A 5,821-nucleotide genomic window follows, 5' to 3' on the forward strand; every position below is an offset into this window, starting at 1 on the left:
GGACATAGATTCAGAGGAAGATGACATACCAGAGGAGATTGTTAAGGAAGTTGAGAATTTTGAAAACAGTCCAACCTGGACGAGACTGAGGTTGTTAACCTGGGAGATGCAGAAAACGTCAAAGAAACACGAGTCAGCGTCCACTTATCGCCATCAGAAAAGAAGGAATACACAGAATTTCTAAAGGAATATGAGGACATATTCGCCTGGTCGTATGACGACATGACGGGCCTAAGCACGTCTATTTTGGCTCACAAACTGCCAACTGATCCAACATGTTCGACGGTAAAGCAAAAGCTCAGAAAGTTCAAACCTGATATGAGTTTGAAAATCAAGAAAGAAGTCACTAAGCAGGTCAAAGCTAAGGTTCTCAGGGTAGTAGTATAACCGACATGGTTAGCCAACATTGTGCCAGTACCAAAGAAGGACGGGAAGGTTAGAGTCTGTGTCGACTACCGGGATCTCAACCGGGCCAGTCCGAAAGACGACTTTCTTTACCAAACATACACATCCTGATCGACAATTGCGCCAAGCATGAATTGCAATCATTCGTGGATTGTTTCGCTGGTTATCATCAGATCTGGATGGATGAAGAAGATGCTGAGAAAATGGCTTTCATTACGCCGTAGGGAATGTACTGCTACAAGATGATGCCGTTCGGGCTAAAGAATGCAGGGGCCACCTACATGAGGGCCATGACTACTATTTTTCATGATATGATACACAAGGAGATTGAGGTGTACGTAGATGATGTTAACATCAAGTCCAAGAAGGCCACTGATCACATGGGAGATTGAGGAAGTTGTTCAATAGATTACGGAGGTACAACCTGAAACTGAATCCCGCAAAATGTGCATTCGGGGAAACTACTAGGGTTTATTGTGAGTCGCCGAGGAATAGAATTGGATCCATCAAAGGTCAAAGCTATTCAAGAATTGCCACCGCCAAAGAACAAGAAGGAGTGATGAGTTTCTTGGGGAGACTCAACTACATCAGTCGGTTCATAGCACAGTCCACAGTTATCTGTGGGCCAATCTTTAAGATGCTTAAGAAGGATGCCGCTACTAAATGGACTGATGAATGCCAAAAGCTTTCGACAGAATCAAGGAATACTTGTCAACACCACCAGTTTTGGTCCCGCCCGAGCCAGGTAGACCTCTATTACTCTACCTTGCAGTATTGGATGGAGCTTTTGGCTGTGTTCTGGGGCAGCATGACGAAACAAGGATGAAAGAGCAGGCATCTATTACCTCAGTAAGAAGTTCACCCCGTACGAGGCCCGGTATTCTCTGTTAGAGCGCACCTGCTGTGCTTTGACTTGGGTAGCTCGTAGTTGAGGCATTACTTCTGTGCCTATGCTACATACCTCATATCAAGGATGGATCCTCTAAAGTACATCTTTCAGAAGCCCATGCCCACTGGCAAGCTAGCCAAGTGGCAAATCTTGTTGAGTGAGTTCGACATTGTCTACATGACTCAGAAAGCAATCAAGGGACAGGCACTAGCAGATCACCTTGCCGAAAACCCCGTGGATGGAGAATATGAACCCCTGAAGACGTATTTTCCTGATGAAGAGGTATCATTCATAGGAGAAGACATTACAGAATCCTATGATGGCTGGAGAATGTTTTTCGATGGAGCAGCAAATTTCAAAGGAGTTGGCATAGGAGCAGTCCTAGTATCAGAAACGGTCAGCATTATCCGGTGTCTGCCAAACTCAGGTTCCCGTGCACCAACAATATGGCCGAGTATGAAGCTTGCATCCTAGGGCTCAAGATGGCCATTGACATGAACATTCAAGAGTTGGTAGTGATTGGAGATTCAGACTTACTCATACATCAGGCCCGAGAAGAATGGCCAGCCAAGAACTCTAAGATACTCCCGTATCTACATCATGTACAGGAGTTGAGAAAGAGGTTCACAAAGACAGAATTCCGACATGTTCCTAGAATCCAGATTGAATTCGTCGATACATTGGCTACCATATCTCCATGATACAACATCCAGACAAAAACATCATTGATCCCATTCCAGTAAAGATCCATGATCAGCCAGCTTATTGTGCCCATGTTGATGAAGAAGCAGACGGAAAGCCTTGGTTTCATGATATCAGGGAATATTTGGCAAAAGGCGAATACCCAGAACTTGCAAATCCTACTCAGAAACGCACACTTCGGAGGTTGTCCAACAATTTCTTTCACAGCGGAGGAATCCTGTATAGGAGGACTCCTGACTTAGGATTATTAAGGTGTGTCGACGCAAAGGAAGCAGCCAGACTGCTAGAGGAGATTCCTGCTGGGACTTGTGGTCCACATATGAATGGTTTTGTTTTAGCAAAGAAGATACCGGTTACTTTTGGATGACAATGGAGACAGATTGCATCCAGTATGTCCGGAAATGCCATCGTGTCAGATTCATGCCGACATGATAAAGGTGCCGCCGAATGAGCTCAATGCAACAAGCTCGCCTTGGCCATTCGCCGCTTGGGGAATGGACGTTATTGGTCCAATTAAGCCTGTTGCTTCAAACGGACACAGTTTTATCCTCGTAGCAATCAACTATTTCACCAAATGGGTCAAAGTAGCAGTGACTAAGACAGTCGTGGCGGACTTTGTCCGCGATCGTATTGTTTGTCGATTCGAGATTCCAGAATCAATCATCATTGATAACGGTTCCAACCTCAACAGCGACTTGATGAGAGCCATGTGTGAAACCTTCAAGATCAGACACAAGAATTCTACAGCCTACAGGCCTCAAATGAACGGAGCTGTAGAAGCCGCCAACAAGAACATCAAGAAGATATTGAGGAAAATGATAGAGAAGCATAAGCAATGGCACGAAAAGCTATCATTTGTTCTGTTGGGATATCGCACCACAGTCCGCACATCAAATGGGGAAACCCCCTATATGCTGGTTTATGGTACAGAAGCCGTCATTCCAGCCGAAGTAGAAATTTCTTCCTGAAGAATCATACAGGAAGCTGATCTCGACGATGCAGAACGGGTGAAGAGTCGTTACGAGCAGCTGGCTCTTATAGATGGAAAAAGAATGAATGCAGTTTGCCATGGTCAACTTTATCAAAACAGAATGTCAGAGCCTTCAACAAAAGAGTCAAACCGAGACAGTTCACGCCGGGGCAACTGGTGTTAAAGAAAATTTTCCCGCATCAAGATGAAGCCAAAGGGAAGTTTTCCCCCAACTGGAAGGGTCCATACATGGTTCACCGGGTTCTGACAGGAGGAGCCCTTATACTTGCCGAAATGGACGGAGAAGTTTGGCCAAAACCAATCAACTCCAATGCAGTCAAGGGTTATTATGTGTAATTTTCATGCTTTCCCTATATGATGTAAATTGAACTACGTCTGACCTGATTCCCGTTTAAGAGGGGATACGTAGGCAGCCTTATGGGTTCGGTCACAATTCAATAAAAACTTCATCCCCCCCCCTCCGCAATTGGAAACTGGGGCAGAATTTTGAGGAGGGCCCTCATAATTCCGAAGTAATTTCAACCGATCATCACTAGGAGCAGTCAAAAGCATCAACCCAGTAAACTGGGGCAGAATTTGAGGAGGACCCTCAAAATTCCGTAGCAAGAGAGGTCGCAATGTCTTGAGCCACGTCACAGTCGTCGGTTCATCTAAAAGTTGTTTCTTAATTGTATACTTATGTCATCTTTTTTACAAATTCATGCATATTTATTGCTAAAATTGCTTCGTTTAGCAACTCTACCCCAATGACGCATACAGTATCACCAGATCAAAGCCAAACAGGTCAAGCAGAGCCAGCGGGGACACGAACTGACCTCCCCTCTACAAAACTCATGATTTTTCTTTGGATGCAGGCACTTGGATCGCAAAAGCATCTGACATACTATACACTCACGAGACAAACATTGTTCATGAATACAACTCTCGAAATTGTTGCACTTACCAGCATTTGCTATCCACGCGCGCCGGTGATATTCCCTGTATCACATTATCCCCAGCAGTCATAATATCGCAACTTGCTATCAGCTAAGAAAGCTCTATCACCATTTGCCCTTTTTATTTCTTGCACAAGGCTACCATTCTGCCTTCCGAGACTAAACACTGTCTCCATCTGCATTTTTCTGCATTGCGTAAGGCTACCATTCTGCCTTACGAGACTAAACGCTGTCTCCATCTGCATTTTTCTGCATTGCATAAGGCTACCATTCTGCCTTCCGAGACCAAACGCTGTCTCCATCTGCATTTTTCGCATTGCATGGCTGAAAGATCGCCACCTCTACATTTGCATGGCTGAAAGATCGCCACTTCTGCATTGCATGGCTGAAAGATCGCCACCTTTACATTTGCATGTCTGAAAGATCGCCACCTTATTTACATTTGCACGGCTGAAAGATCGCCACCTTATTTACATTTTCATGGCTGAAAGATTGCCACCTACTGCTTCTCATGGGATGAAAGATCGCCAAACTATCTGAAGCCGTCATTGTTCAGAGGCACCCTTTGCATAGCCCGAGAACACCATGCCATGGCCTGAGGATCCCTTTTAATCTTTTGCATATCATTATTCAAAGGCGTCATGGTTCGGAGGCATCATTCCCAAAGCCCGAGAGTATCATTTTTTCATGGCCTGCGAATCCTTTATAATACGCTTCATGGCCCAGGACATCATGGTCTAAGGACGTCATTCTAATCGTCCAAAGACAACATTCATGGTCCGACGGGAATGTGCATCATGTTTACATTCACGCACAATATATACTTTTGGTGCTTATTTGCAGGTGAAACGGCGAGCAACGGCCATCTCGGCAGGAGCGGTCCCGCTCCAGTTCCCGCAGCCCTATTAGACTTTAACAATTCACCCCGTCTGGAATATTGCGTCCGTTCTTGAAAAGTCTCTATCGGCATACTCCGCCGACGGATCCTGAACTACATATGGCCTGATTCCTGTAAGACCAGGGATATGTAGGCAGCTCAGAAGCCAGAGCACGGCCAAACCTCTTCAAACCGTTTCGCCAGGTCAAAATTGGCCATCATATCTTTACCCGACAACTCTTTCATTCTTCCCGGGTAAAGAGGGGCAGCTGTTGATACCCAATTTTTCCCTAAATATTTTTAATATGAAAAATACTTTCAAAATAGCATATGTATCCATATATAGGTAGGTCCAAATGTTTTATTATTTTTTCTTAATTTTTAAAGATTTTTAAAATCAATTTATTGCCCTATCTTATCCAGAAAAACCCAATATTTATTCCCAAAATTACCATTTTGGTGATTCATTTATTGGACTCTCATATTTATGCTAAAATATAGCTAATGTAGTTTTTGCATATTTTATACAAATTTATTTAGTATTTTTAAAACTAAATTGCATACAATTGCAACATTAGCCTCTTTTAGATTTAATTACGCTTATGTCTATAAAAATTAGGTCCAATATTTTTAATTTGATAATTATGTATTATTAATCATTTTAGTACCTTTAATTTATTTCCAAAAATTATACTACTATTTTTTATAAAATAAATAAGGGAAAAGTGGCTATTTAAAGTATAGCCCAATTGTGTTTCAATTGTAGCCTGAATTGACCCCAAATTATAAACCCAATTACCCAGCCCAAATCCAAGTCATACCCTACCCACAACCCAATTAAAACAACCCGACGGATTCCCATTTAATCCCAGTCGTTGATCGCTCAGATCAACGACTCACATTAACTCTTTCCTTTTTTAATCTTGACCTACCCCCAAACCCTAACCATTTCTCACCCCCAGCCGCCTCTGAATTCCTTCCTCTCTCAATTCTCTCTCAACTCTCTCCCAAACCCTAGCAGC

Source organism: Nicotiana attenuata, chromosome 6, assembly GCF_001879085.1.
Source record: "Nicotiana attenuata strain UT chromosome 6, NIATTr2, whole genome shotgun sequence".
Taxonomy (NCBI): Eukaryota; Viridiplantae; Streptophyta; class Magnoliopsida; order Solanales; family Solanaceae; genus Nicotiana; species Nicotiana attenuata.